This window comes from Apodemus sylvaticus, chromosome 16, assembly GCF_947179515.1.
Source record: "Apodemus sylvaticus chromosome 16, mApoSyl1.1, whole genome shotgun sequence".
NCBI lineage: Eukaryota > Metazoa > Chordata > Mammalia > Rodentia > Muridae > Apodemus > Apodemus sylvaticus.
Window position 1 is genome coordinate 57,081,013 of NC_067487.1, and position 15,991 is coordinate 57,097,003.

Below are 15,991 nucleotides of genomic sequence, written 5' to 3' on the forward strand. Positions count from 1 at the left end.
GGGATTTTGATGGGTATAGTGCTTTAGGCAAAATGGCCATTTTAACTATTTTGATTCTACCGATCCATGAGCATGGGAGGTTTTCCCATTTTTTGAGGTCTTCTTCCATTTCCTTCTTCAGAGTCTTGAAGTTCTTGTCATACAGATCTTTCACATGTTTGGTAAGAGTCACCCCAAGATACTTTATACTGTTTGTGGCTATTGTGAAGGGGGTCATTTCCCTAATTTCTTTCTCAGTCTGCTTATCCTTTGAGTATAGGAAGGCCACTGATTTGCTTGAGTTGATTTTATAACCTGCCACTTTGCTGAAGTTGTTTATCAGCTGTAGGAGCTCTCTAGTGGAGTTCTTTGGGTCACTTAGGTAGACGATCATGTCGTCTGCAAATAATGATAGTTTGACTTCTTCCTTTCCAATTTGTATCCCTTTGACCTCCCACAGGAACATTCTTGAGTGAAAAATTTTCAGAATGTACTGACTGATAGTTACCTGACCCTCTGGAAAGTCCCAGGTAGGGTTCAAATGCGTGTCATGCTTGCTAGCCAATAGATTTAAAGGTCAATGTGCTTAACCAGTAAGTTTGAACTGTAACCTTGCTGATGTAACCTGTGCCCCTCGAGTATAAAAACTGCTTGTAATAGTCATTTGGGTTTGCCTCCTTAGTAACTTGCCTTGAGGGACTAGTTGAAGGTCAACCCCCGATGTGCCAGAAAATAAATCTCTTGCTTTTGCATCCATCTGCATCTCCGTGTCTCACTTGAGGTGGGAGGTGAGGAGGCATCTCGAAGTACCACTGACCATCGTGGGTGGTATTACATTTGGGGGCTCATCTGGGATTTGAGGAGACCTCCTGCCCCCAGGGTAGCTACTAGACTGATTGGAGGAAAAAAGACCAAGCTCAGCAACAGGCGCCAACTTGTAAGTATGTGTCAGTGTTTGTCTCTTTGTCTTTTTCACTTTTCGGCTCACGGTGTCAGCTAGAAAGCCTCTGGTCTAGTGCGGTCAATTGAAGCGGGTAGATGTACCTTAACTTCGTGACCTTGACTGGGGAGTCTGGAGGATGCTTCAGGCCCCTCAGAGGGGAGACTCTGCTCCTTTTGGAAATGGCAAGACAGTATTGGTGGGAGCTGAGTCTTTTGATAACCTGGTTTCAGCTCCCTTGGAAGGGGCGAACTGTGCTGATTGTCTTTCTCTGTGTTCTTGGACATTCTAGGTCTGTGGCAGAGGTGAACTGTCTATGTGTTGTCTTTCTCTGTGTTTGTTGGTGTTGGTTATCTTGTTCTGTGTTCTTGGTCTTGGACTGACGGCATTTTTGGACATTGGACAGACTGAATCTACCCCGTTAAACATCCTAGTTAACCACTAGAGGAAAAAACTTGTCGGCAGTAGTAAGAAGGGAAAGTTAGCATTTGCACCAGGGAGCTGGGTGGCTCCACAGCCTTCTGTGCACAGCCCACCAGGAGAGAGAGATCTCCTAGCAGCGCTTTCACTTCTGAGCACGAAGGTGAGACCTATACCTTCTTTCTGGAGGGGACCAGCTAGAAGCGAACAGGGCATACAATCAGTGGAGCAGCTGGGATGGAAGTCTTCCTGCCACCATTTGCACCAGGGAGTCAGGTGTCTCCACAGCCTTCTGTGCACAAACCCTGCCAGAAGAGAGTTGGTCTCCTAGGAGTACTGACACAGGCTTACAGGCCCACAGGAGGGACAAGCTCCAGCCAGAGACAGCAAGATCAACTAACCAGAGATAACCAGATGGTGAAAGGCAAGTGCAAGAACCTTACCAACAGACACCAAGGTCACATGGCAACATCAGAACCCAGTTATCCCACCACAGCAAGTTCTGGATACCACAACAAACCAGAAAAGTAAGAGTTGGATTTTAAAATTGTATCTCATGACAGAGGGCTTCAAGAAGGACTTAAATAACTTAAAGAAATACAAGAGAACATGGGTCAACAGGCAGAAGCCCTTAAAGAGAAACACAACAATCCCTTAAAGAATTACAGGAAAACAAACAATCAAGTGAAGGAACTGAACAAAACCATCCAGGATCTAAAAGTAGAAGTAGAAACTACAAAGAAATCACAAAGTGAGACATCTCTGGAGATAGAAAACCTTGGAAAGAATTCAGGAGTTATAGATGAAAGCATCAACAACAGAATACAAGAGAGAAGAAATAATCTCAGGTAATGAAGATACCATAGAAAGCATTGACTCAACAGTCAAAATGCAAACTGCATAAAGCTTGTAACCCAAAACATCCAGGAAATCCAGGACACAATGAGAACACCAAACCTAAGGATTATAGGTATAGAAGAGAGCGAAGATTTCCAACTTAGTAAATACCTTCAACAAAATTATAGAAGGAAACTTCCCTAACCTAAAGAGATGCCTATGAACATACAAGAAGCCTACAGAACTCCAAACAGACTTGACCAGACTAGAAAGTCCTCCCAGAACATAATAATCAAAATACCAAATTCACTAAACAAAGAATATTAAAAGCAGTAAGGGTAAAAGACCAAGTAACTTATAAAGGCAGACCTATCAGAATCACACCATACTTCTCACCTGAAAACTAGAAGATCCTGGGCAAATCTCATACAGACTCTAAGAGAACACAAATGCCAGCCCAGACTACTATACCCAGCAAAACTCTCAATCACCAAAGATGGAGAAACCAAGATATTCCATGATAAAACCAAATTTACACAGTATCTTCCCACAAATCTAGCCCTACAAAGGATAATAGATGGAAAACACCAGTGCAGGGAGAGAAACTACACCCTAGAAAAAGCAAGAAAGTAATCTTCCAACAAACCCAAAAGAAGATATCCACATAAACATAAAAATAACATAAAAAATAACAAGAAGCAACAACCACTATTCCTTAATATCTCTTAACATCAATGGACTCAATTCCCCCAATAAAAAGACATAGACTAACAGAAATATTTTTCATGTAAATCTTTAATTTTATCAGCCTCTTTCAATTTAGTAATGTTTTTATGTCTACCATTTTATCTGCATTATTTTTCATGATAATCTTTAATTTTAACATGTTTTTCTATATATTCTACTTTATCAGAACTCTTTTGCATGTAAATCTGATTTTATCACAAAATGTTTTTAATTCCACCTTTAATTAATTTAGAAAGGTTTTTATGTCTATCATTTTATCTGTATAATTTTCCATGAAATAGTCAATTTTAATGTGTTTTCCATATATTTCTTGAATTTTATCAGAAATATTTTCTATGTAAATCTACAATTTTACCTGAGAATGTTTATAATTCCACTTTCAATCAACTTAGATTTTTATGCCTACCATTCTATCTGTATAATTTTCCATGATAATCTTCAATTTTAACATGTTTTTCTATATATTTCTTGAATTTTATCAGAAATATTTTCCATGTAAATTTTCAAATTTATCAGAAAATGTTTATAATTCCACTTTCAATTAACTTAGGAAAATTTTTATGCCTACCATTATTATATTTATATAAAATTTTCTATGATAATCTTCAATTTTAACATGTTTCTATATATTTTTCTACAATTTTATCAGAAATATTTTCCACATAAATCTTCAAATCTATCATAAAATGTTTTTACTTCCTTTTTCAATTAATTTAACAATGTTTTTTATGTCTACCACTTTTACTCTTTAATTTTCCATGAAAAGTTTCAATTTTAATGTGTTTTTCTATATATCTCTTCTATTTTATCAATATTTCCATTTAAATCTTCAATTTTATCATAAAATGTTTTTACTTTTGTCAATAAAATAACATGCTTTTCAAAAATAAAAATAAAAAGGAAAGTTATTTACGCTCTGCTTTGTTCTCTGACTTGCTTCCCACTGAATGGTCTACTTTCAGAGTAGGGTGGCCACCTGTATGGACCTTTGACTTGGAGGTATTCAAAGCAGTAGAAGAAAAAGTCTTTAGGCCAGGATACCTTGGATACCCAGACCAAGTGACCTATATAGTTACCTGGAAGAATCTAGTAGAGGACATCCCCCAACCCCCTTCATCAATAAAAGCCTTTCTTTTTCCAAGACCCACCTCACAGGTTCTGGCATTCAGGAAAAAGGAAACATGGGAGCAGGGATCCAGACCTGAGAAGAAGTCGATCCTCCAAGACCCTTCAGTAGTGGACCTGTTGCTTCAAGACCCTCCTCCATATACCCCTTCCCTTGCCCCTATGGCCCCACTATGCCAGCACCGGCTCTGGGATTCTCAGCCCATATGGACCTGGGGCCTTGGTACCCCCCTTTACCTGATAGAAGAGTAGGAAGAGACCCCCAATTTCCTGGTCCTGCCATAAGGACCTGAAGTCTGACAGCCACCTTCTCTGATACCATGGTGGCTCTCCCGTAGAGGGCATATGGGCCTCTAGAAAAGGGCAATCAAGCTATGCAATATTGGCCCTTGTACAACTGGAAGGTTCAACATACGCTCCCCCCTCCTTTCACGTAACCTCAAGGGGCTGATTAATCTCTTTGAGACTTTTATTTACTAATCAGCCTACCTGGGATGATATCCAACAACTCATGAGAGTGGTTTACACGACTGAAGAGTGAGAGAGGATAAGGCAGGAAGCCAAAAAGAATGCCCCCTCAGACATTGGGGCACCATAGATTGACCAGGCTCTCATTGACGGCAGATTTCCCCTGACTAGACCTGACTGAGACTTTAATACGGCAGAAGGTTCAGGGGGAAGTAAGGAGAAGTAAGACCTGACGGTCTACTGACAGGCTCCACTGGCGGGAGGATCGTGGGTCCGCACCACGACCCAGAAATTTGACTAGGATACGTGAGGATAGACAGGGATCAGATGAGTCACCTGCTGCCTTTTTAGAGCAACTCATGGAGACATTCTGTCAGTATACACCCTATGACCCCAGCAGTGAGGATCACAAAGCTCCTATGGCTTTTATAGACCGGGCTAGTAGAGATACCAGGAAAAAGCTTCAGAGGTTAGAGGGACTACAGGATAAGTCGTTGAGGTATTTAGTGCAGGTTGCTGAGAAAGTTACCATAACAGGGAGACAGAGGAGGAGAAGGAAAAAAGGAAGAATGATAAAAGGGAGATGAAAAAAAGAAAAGCAACAGGGAAGAAATTTACAGAGAATCTTGGCTGCAGTAGTTAGGGAAAGCAAAGAAGAGAGATTCCAACCGAAGAGAGACAGAAAACCCCTTGAAAAGAACCAGTGTAAGGAGAGGGACCACTGGGCCCAAGAATGCCCCAACAAAGAGAAGTCCAGGGTGGCAAATCACAGGCCTTGGGAAAAGTGCCCCCGAACAGTGAAGGTGTTAGCCCTGAGGGAAGACAGCAACTAGTGAGGACGGGGTTCTTACCACACACCCCCAGCCCAGTAACTCTGAGTGTGGAGGGGGAAAACACTCAATTCTCGGTGGACACGGGCTCAACATTTGGTCCTCCAAGCCCATGGCACCATTCCCAAGAAAAAAATCTTGAGTCCAAGGAGCCACTGGCACCTAAATATATTCGTGGACTACCTGAAGAACAGTGGACCTAGAGATGGGCTGGGTATCCCACTCATTCATGGTCATCCCAGACTGTCCCTATCCTCTGTTGAGGTAAGACTTACTTTCTAAGATGGGAGCCCAGATATACTTCCTGCCTGATGGGCCACAACTAATTGGCCCAAAAGGAGAGTCCATGGGTGGGGAAGGGGAGAGGAAAGATCTGTCCAACTGACCCCTGCAGGGAGCCGGGCCTACCTGATTTACAGACACAAGCAGTTTTCTCCATGCTGGTCAGAGAGGAGTGGGTACTGTCATGGTGGACAGCATAAATGTCATCTGGGTGGAACCTCTACACCCTGCATGTCAGCATAGAAAGCAGAGCTAATTGCCCTCACCAGGACCTTGGAACTTGAGCCAGCAAGAAAATTAGCATCTACACTTGTAGCAGGTCTGCCTTTGCCACAGCAGACGGACCCTCTCCCCCAGATTAAAACGGGTCTGGACCATTCCATGTATTAGTTAAAGGGTCCCGCCACTTAACCATGGCGTAGGAATTGGAAGTAGCTGGGTGCCAGTGTCGGTCTGCTGCAGACTGACCTTTAGCATCCGTTTGGAGAAAATTTAAAACAAATAAGACAAAGGCAAGATGTGATTTAGGGGACCTAGAGGGGTATAAGTTCCCCTTCTTAGTTTTAAGAAGCCAGTTTTTAAGGGTGCGGTGAGCACGCTCTACGATTCCTTGACCCATTGGATTATAAGGAATTCCAGTTTTAAGTTTTATATTAAATTCCTTGCAAAATGAGATAAAGTTCTTACCAGTATAGGCTGGTCCATTGTCTGTCTTAATGACTTTGGGTAATCCCATGGTATTAAAAGCTTGTAAACAATGATCAATTACATTTTTAGAGGCTTCTCCCGAATGCAGGGAGGCAAAAATGAATCCCGAGCACGTATCAATGCAAACATGTATAAACTTTAATTTCCCAAATTCTGCATAGTGAGTTACATCCATTTGCCAAATTTGATTGGGCATAAGGCCACATGGATTAACCCCTAAGTGGGGCACTGGTGCTAAAGTGAGACAATTAGGGCATTGTTTTACAATCATTCTTGCTTGCTCCTTTGTGATCTTATGACGGAGTCTCAATGTATGGCTAGAAAGATGAAATTTATCATGATCACGTCTCGCCAATTCTATAGGTTTTAAAACCAAAGCTTGTCCTATGAGAGCTTTGTCAATGCACTCATTACCCTGAGCCAAAGGTCCAGGAAGACCTGAGTGGGCTCGTATATGGCCAATATAAAAGGGATTTTTCCTAGCAAGAATGATACTTTGCAATTGTGAAAACAAGGATCCAGCTGGCGTATTAAAATTAAATGTGCCACAAGTTTCTAATTGTATAGAAAATGCAACATAAGCACTGTCAGTAAAGAGATTAAAAGTACTATCTATAGATTGAAAGACACACAACACCACTGTCAGCTCTGATAACTGAGCAGAAAGCCCAGGGGTCTCTACGACCACCTGTTGATTATTAATACGATATCCAGCTCTTCCTTTGGAAGAGCCGTCTGTGAAAATTAAGAGAGCATTATGCAACGGCTGTAAAGATGTCATTTTAGGAAATACAACCTCATGCATATTTAAAAACTTTATCAATTTGTCTTGAGGATAATGGTTATCTACAGTCCCTTCAAAGCCTATTTGAGCAAGCAACCAATCTGTGCTATGCTGTTTTAACCAATTATCCTGATTTGCACTGTAGGGCTGTATAATAACATCTGGTTCTTTGCCAAAATAAGTTAGCGCCTGCTTTCTTCCAAGCACAATTACTTGGGCCACTGCCTCATAATATGGCAAGATATTACGCCTTGAAGACACCCTCAAATGAATCCACATCAGAGGAGCCTTTTGCCATAATAAACTTGTAGGCGAGTGAGTCGTATTAAAAATTAGCAGATGCAAGGGTAAAGAATAATCTATTTAGGTAACAAATTGATTTTCAATAGCTTTCTCCACTGTCTGTAAAGCCAAAAGTCCTTCTGAAGTTAATAATCTAGGGGATGTAGAATCAGCGTTCCCCTTTAGAATATCAAATAAAGGTTGTAATTCTCCTGTAGTAAGCTTTAAATATGGCTGAAGCCAGTTAATGTCACCCAATAACTTCTGAAAATCATTTAAAGTTTTTAAATTGTCCCTGCGGATAATTATCTTCTGGGAAAAAATTGCTTGGTCTGTAAGTTTAAAACCCAGATAATTATACGGATCCTGGGTCTGCACCTTCTCTGGTGCTATTTGCAATCCTTTAGCAGCTAAAGCTTGTTGTAAATCTTTAAAACATAAAAGCAAAGTCTGAGGATTTTTTCCTGCAATTAGAAAATCATCTGTGAAATGGATAAAGTAAATATCTGGCCATTTTTGTCTTACAGGCTGAATGGCCTGTGCTACAAACTTCTGGCATAAAGCCGGACTGTTAGCCATGCCCTGAGGAAGAACTGTCCATTGGTATCTTTTCATAGGTTCTACGAAGTTAATAGAAGGAACGCTGAACGCGAATCTTTTGCAATCCTCAGGATGCAATGGAATAGTAAAGAAACAATCTTTTAAATCTATGACTATTTTATGAAATCCTTTAGGAATAGCCACGGGGGATGGAAGACCAGCTTGTAAAGTTCCCATGGGCAACATAGTTTCATTAACCTTTCTTAAATCCTGTAACAATCTCCATTTGCCGGATTTTTTTTTTTTTAAATAACAAATATTGGCGTGTTCCATGGAGATAGAGACTCTTTTAAATGTCCCGCCTTCAATTGTTCCTGCACTAGCAAAGAGGCAGCTTCCATTTTTTCTTTAGATAAAGACCACTGATCAACCCACACAGGATTATCATTAAGCCATTGAATTTTATCGGCGTGGGATGCAGGCAAGATAGTGGCCATTACTGAAAATGCCCCAGACTTCTAGAGTTAAGGTTTGACTGGGGCTTTTAAACTTTCTAGTGCCTTGCCCTTCTTTCCCAAGCCCCTGAGCGGGCAAAGATTCTTGCTCTATCTTTTGTAACTGTATATTTCTCTGGATCTCATCTCCTGCCATCAAAGTCATAGGCGGAGCAGATGGCACGATAGGGGCCCATTCTTGCCCATGAGATTCAGCTGTTCTTTTTTTGGGATGAGCTGCCTTTTTTTACAATTAGCTCATTTAATCTGTCTCTGCGTTTTTGTAACTTAGGGTGGGGAGTCAAAACCCTTTCCCTTTTCGCCGGAAGCAGCCCTAGAATGCTGTGGGGCACAAGTTTCCGCGCGAAACTTCCTATCCCATTTTTCCCTATCACTCAATCCAAGCGGCCACTGTGCCGGGACAGCACAATTTTGCTTGCTAAACCGTATCCCTCTGCACTCACAACAATAGTTTCAAGGAATAAAATTTTACACTAGCGCTAGTATTTGACTTCTATGTTGCTTACCGTGCGGATACCATCTTCTTTCCACTTTTTCTGCAAAGCTTCGCCAGATAGGGTCATCTCAGGAAATTCTCCCGTATCAGGTCTGCCCCATGTTGGGTGCCAATATGTTGACCGCCAGCGGCCACATACGAACCGGGTTACCTGGAAGAGAATTCTGAGGTTAACGGGAAGGGGGCAAAAGAGAAATGAGTCAAGAGGACAGTTGCCCATAGAGACCGACTTTACTATCATTAAGCCAATATTTATAATCTTAGGAAAAACCACCCTGCCCCCCAAATAGCCAAGAGTTCATTAGATCTTCTTCTTGGCGGGTTGTCTGCTTTCAGTCACGCAGTTTTCTGTTGGTCTCCGGGTGGAGCTGCGCTGAGGTGAAATCGGCTGAATTGTTCCCAAGGAACTAGGGCCGGGGAAGGGTGGAGGCTGTAGGCCAGGAATGCCGCAGCTTGAATAGGCCGGAGATAATGCTAGAGGAAGTGTGGGGGTTGCCAGCCAGGAGGGTCACAGCTAAATGCTGTGGGGGGAAGGGACAAATACAACATGAGATTTGGCCCAAACTGTCTGCCTTAAATGCTCCAGGGATACCAGAGACCCCTCACCACTTCCAGACTGGTGACTGGGTCTACAATTCCTTATCATCAGGCACAGTGGCTGGAACCCCAGGGGAAGAGACCCTTACTGGTGCTGCTAACCACTCCCACAGCCCTCAAAGTTGACAGTATTGCAGCTGGGTGCACATTTTCCATGTGAAATCTTCAGATGCCCTGCTCCCTGAGCACCCGCGCAGGACAGTACAATCTGCTCAAGCTAAGATCACTCATCCTTGATCATGACCACCTGGTGGTACCTTTGGATTCTGGTTCCTTTCTCCATCCTATGTTCCTGTCCACCAAACTTGTTACAACACTCACTGTCTCCCTTCTGTTGGGGTTGGGGATAGCCAGGGACCTCTGCTTTGGTCTTTCAAGGAAAAATGATGACAGTTTGAGGGCAGCCATTGATTTAGATATAGAGAGAATAGAAATTTCCATCAGTTACCTTCAAGAATCATTGACTTCATTATCAGAAGTAGTACTACAGAATAGGAGGGGATTAGACTTAACTTTTCCTCCAGCAAGGAGGGCTATGTGCTGCCTTAGCTGAGGAGTGTTGCTTTTTTATATAGATCATTCTGGGGTTTTTAAAGATTCAATGGCGAAGATGAGAGAAGGGGTAGCCAAGCAGAAGAGAGAAAGAGAGCAGTCAGGGCTGGTCCGAGTCTTGGTTTAACTCCTTCCCTTGGTTAACCACCCTCATACCCACTTTGTTAGGACCCCTAATTGTTCTCCTGCTATTTTTTACCTTTGGACCTTGCACACTGAACAAGCTTATAGCCTTCATAAAAGAGAGAATAGGAACAGTGCAGCTGTTGGTCCTGGACCAACAATATGAGACCCTGAGGACAGAACCTGAAGAATATGAGTAGTTACACATGACCTCTGAGTATACCTCCAGGATTGGAGCTTGTACAAAAAAGGGGGGGGGGAATGAGGATCTCTAAGGGGTTTTCCAGTCCCACACCCTCCTATCAGCTTCCCCCTCCCACCGGGAGTCAAGGCTAGCCCAAGTTCCATTCTCCACCCACAGGATCATTCTTGAGTGAAAAATTCTCAGAATGTACTGACTGATGGTCACCTGACCCTCTGGAAACTCCCAGGTAGAGTTCAAATGCGTGCCATGCTTGCTAGCCAATAGATTTAAAGGTCAATGTACTTAGCCAATAATCTTGCTGATGTAACCTGTGCCCCTCAAGATTATAAAAACTGCTTGTAATAGCCATTTGGGGTTGCCTTCTTAGTAACTTCCCTTGAGGGACTACTTGAAGGCCGACTCTCGATGCGCCAGAAAATAAACCTCTTGCTTTTGCATCCATCTGCATCTCAGTGGGGTGGGGATCATCTCGAAGTAAGTGCCACTGACCGAGGGTTAGGGTGTTACAGTGGTTTTCGGGATGCTCACAAAAACTCACTTCCTAAAAGATTCAGGGAATCAGCTCAACCAGAGGCTGGTCTCAGTGTGGGGAACTTGAATTGCATATGGCTCAGGAGCGTATGGAAGTAGGTACTCTTGATACAGGTATGAAATTGCAGATGTTGACTAGAGATTAAACTGATGAAACAAACTGTGAAACTAACTGCTTAAGATGAACAATCTAAATTACTCCAACTTGTAGAAATATTTAATCCTAAGTTTCTGCCCTGCGTAGGACCATTTAGTTCCTGGATTAAAAAATATACACACAGGTCATCTGCTCTCCAGTGACTGAGCGTGCAGGTACAGCCAGGAGCACAGGGATCACAGGAGTGGCAGAGCAGCCGGGCTAGGGTTCATCCATGCTCTACCTGTACCCAGGAGCTGGGCAGCATCACAGTCGTCTGAGCACCAATCCTGCCAAGGGAGAACGGCTCTGCAGGAGTGATTTGACTCCTGGCTTTGGAGGCTGCCATTTTCTTTCTGGTGACTGAGCAGCTGGGTACAGTCAGGAGCACAAAGATCACAGGAACAGCAGAAAAGCTGAGTCAGGGTCCATCCAGGCTCCACCTGCACCCAGGAGCTGGGCAGCGCCACAGCACTCTGTGCCAGGGGAGAGCCGGTCACACAGGGGTGCTGAGACAGACTTGCAGGGCCGCAGGAGGGACAAGTGCCAGCCAGAGATAGCAGGACCAACTAACACTAGAGATAACCAGATGGCAAAAGGCAAACATAGGAACGTTACCAACAGAAATCAAAGCAACATGGCACCATCCGAATCCAGTTCTCCCACAACAGCAAGTCCTGGATACCCCAATACACCGGAATTTAAAATCACAACTTATAATGCTGATAAAGGGCTTCAAGAAGGACATAAATAACCCTCTTAAGGAAATACAGAAGAACACAGGTGAACAGGTAGAAGCCCTTAAAGATTTACAGGAAAGCACAACGAAACAGGTGAAGGAACTGAACATAACCATCCAGGATCTAAAAATGGAGGGAGAAACAATAAAGAAATCACAAAGGGAAACAACTCTGGACATAAAAAAACCTAGGAAAGAAGTCAGGAGTCATGGATACAATTATCAACAACAGAGTACAAGAGATAGAAGAGAGAATCTCAGATGCAGAAGATACCATAGAAAGCACTGAACAACAGTAAAAAAAAAAAATGAAAAATGAAAAAAGCACCTAACTCAAAACATCCAGGAAATCCAGGACAAAGTGAGAAGACCAAACCTAAGGATTATAGGTATAAAAGAGAGTGAAGATTTCCAACTTTGCCAGTAAATGTCTTCATCCAATAGAGGGCTAATATCCAATATATACAAAGAAATCAAGAAGTTAGACACCAGAGAACCAAATAACACTATTAAAATTGGGGTACAGAACTAAACAAAGAATTCCCAACTGAAGAATGCTAGATGGCTGAGAAACACCTAAAGAAATGTTCAACACCCTTAATCATCAGGGAAATGCAAATCAAAACAACCCTGAGACTTTACCTCACACCAGTCAGAATGGCCAGGATCAAAAACTCAGGGGACACCTGCTGTCACCTGCTAAAAATGGGGTGAAAATTCTTTGTTTAGCTCTGTACCCCATTTTTAATGGGGTTATTTGGTTTTCTGGGGTCTAACTTCTTGAGTTCTTTGTATATATTGGATATTAGCCCTCTATCTGAAGTAGGATTGGTTAAGATCTTTTCCCAATTTATTGGTTGCCAATTTGTCCTTTTGATGGTGTCCTTTGCCTTACAGAAACTTTGTAATTTTATGAGGTCCCATTTGTCAATTCTTGATCTTAGAGCATACGCTATTGGTGTTCTGTTCAGGAACTTTCTCCCTGTACCGATGTCCTCAAGGGTCTTTCCCAGTTTCTTTTCTATTAGCTTCAGAGTGTCTGGCTTTATGTGGAGGTCCTTGATCCATTTGGAGTTGAGCTTAGTACAAGGAGATAAGGATGGATCAATTCCCATTCTTCTGCATGCTGACCTCCAGTTGAACCAGCACCATTTGTTGAAAAGGCTATCTTTTTTCCACTGGATGTTTTCAGCCCCTTTGTCAAGGATCAAGTGGCCAGAGTTGTGTGGATTCATTTCTGGATCTTCAATTCTATTCCATTGGTCCACTTGTCTGTCACTGTGCCAATACCATGCAGTTTTTAACACTATTGCTTTGTAGTATTGCTTGAGGTTACTGACTCACCCAGAATTTCTTTTGTTGTTGAGAATAGTTTTAGCTATCCTGGGTTTTTTGTTATTCCAGATGAATTTGAGAATTGCTCTTTCTAACTCTATGAAGAACTGAGTTGGGATTTTGATGGGTATTGCGTTGAATTTGTATATTGTTTTTGACAAAATGGCCATTTTAACTATATTAATCCTGCCAATCCATGAGCATGGGAGATTTTTCCATTTTCTGAGGTCTTCTTCCATTTCCTTCTTCAGAGACTTGAAGTTCTTATCATACAGATTTTTCACTTGTTTGGTCAGAGTCACGACAGCAGGTGTTGGTGAGGATGTGGAGAAAGAGGAACACTCCTCCACTGCTGGTGGGGTTGCAAATTGGTACAACCACTCTGGAAATCAGTTTGGTGGTTCCTCAGAAAACTGGGCACGTCACTTCCGGAGGATCCTGCTATACCACTCCTGGGCATATACCCAGAGGATTCCCCAGCATGTAATAAGGATATGCGCTCCACTATGTTCATAGCAGCCCTATTTATAATAGCCAGAAGCTGGAAAGAACCCAGGTATCCCTCAATGGAGGAATGGATACAAAAAATGTGGTATATATACACAATGGAGTACTATTCAGCCATTAGAAACAATGAATTCATGAAATTCTTAGACAAATGGATGGAGCTGGAGAATATCATACTATGTGAGGTAACTCAGTCTCAAAAGATCAATCATGGTATGCACTCACTGATAAGTGGATATTAGCCTAGAAAATTGGAATACCCAAAACATAATCCACACATCAAATGATGTCCAAGAAGAACGGAGGAGTAGCCCCTGGTTCTGGAGAGACTCAGTGTAGCAGTATAGGGCAAAACCAGAATAGGGAAGTGGGAAGGAGTGGATGGGGGAACAGGGGGAGGGAAGAGGGCTTATGGGACTTTCGGGGAGTGGGGGGACAGAAAAGGGGAAACCATTTGAAACGTAAATAAAAATATATCGAATAAAAAAAAAAGAAAAAGAAAAAAACTCAGGGGACAGCAAGTGCTGGAGAGGATGTGGAGAAAGAAGAACACTCCTCCATTGCTGGTGGGATTGCAAGCTGGTAAAACCACTCTGGAAGTCAGTCTGGCAGTGCCTCAGAAAATTGGACATAGTACTACCTGAGGACCCAGCTATAGCACTCCTGGACATATACCTAGAAGATGCTCCAACATGTAATAAGGACACATGCTCCACTATGTTCACAGAAGCCTTATTTATAATAGCCAGAAGCTGGAAACAACCCAGATGTCCCTCAACAGAGGAATGGATACAGAAATGTAGTATATTTACACAATGGAATACTACTCAACAATTAAAAACAATGAATCCATGAAATTCTTAGGCAAATGGGTGGAGCTACAAAATATCATCCTGAGTGAGGTAGCCCAATCACAAAAGAACACACATGGTATGCACTTGCTGATAAGCAGATATTAGTCTAAAAGTTCGGAATACCTGAAGGAAAAAAAAAAAAAGCAGGGGTGTGGACCATGTGGCCGGGGGTGGGGGTGGGGGGGGGAACAGGCAGGCAGAGCTCGCATAGGGAAAACCTGGCAGGCAATACCCACAAAAGGGAAAACTGGCTAGGCCCGCACACAACACCAGGGAAGGGACGGCAGGTGCCTGAGTACCTATATATAGAGAGAGGCTGCCTTGCTCAGAAGGCGGTGCCGTTCTGACATGGGCCTCCCAGGTACCTGTAGAGGAAGCTTGGCTGAGAAGAGGCTGGGTCCTTTCCTGGTGGCTGGAAATGCTGAGGTGTGCTGCATGGTCTTACGTGGTGGGTTTTGATAAGAAGAGACAGTTCATAGTTTCAAGGCTCTATTATAGAAAAGTAGGAAGAGCAAAGGAGATAGAGAAGAGAGAAAGAAAATAGAGGGATGAGAGCTGGCCATGGTCATGTGGAAAGAGGGGAAAGAATGGGGAGAGAGAGGGGAACAGGGGGATGAGGGCAAGGACAAGAGAAAAACGAGAGAGAGAGAGAGAGAGAGAGAGAGAGAGAGAGAGAGAGAGAGAGAGACAGAGAGAGACAGAGACAGAGAAAGACAGAGAGAGAGACAGAGAGAGATAGAGAGAGAGAGAGAGAGAGAGAGAGAGAGAGAGAGAGAGAGAGAGGCAAGAGAGAGCGAGGAGGGGGAAAGAAGCCTCCTTTTATAGTGGACTGGGTAACATCCAGGTAATCATGGGGTGGGGAAAACCTGGCTGTAGGCAGGTGACTGTAGGGGTGGGGTCCAGCCAGAATGCTAGGGGCCTGGGGTGTGGCCATATGTGACTGATGGTCATAGGACTATGGAGTTGAGGAGTCAGCAGTCTGGGAGCATCGCTCACTGGTTCTGTCCCTTGTAGAATGTTTAACTGGGTCTCTGGTGTAAGCCTTGCTCAACCAGACAATAGACTGCCTTATACAGTCCCACATCACCCAATATATAACTCACAGACTACATGAAGCTCAAGATGAAGGAAGACCAAAGTGTGGATACTTTGATCCTTATTGGAAAGTGGATCAAAATACCCATGGCTAGCAGCCAACCAATGGACTGAGCATAGGGTCCCCAATGGAGCAGCTAGAGAGAGGACCCAAGGAGGTGAAGCGGTTTGCAGTCCCACAGGAGGAACAATAATATGAACCAACCAGTACTCCAGAACTCCCAGGGACTAAACAACCAACCAAAGAGTGCACATGGAGGGACCCACAGCTCCAGCTACATATGTAGGAGAAGATGTCCATTTCAGACATCAATGAGAGGAGAGGCCATTGGTCCTGTGACAACTTGATACCCCAGAATAGGGG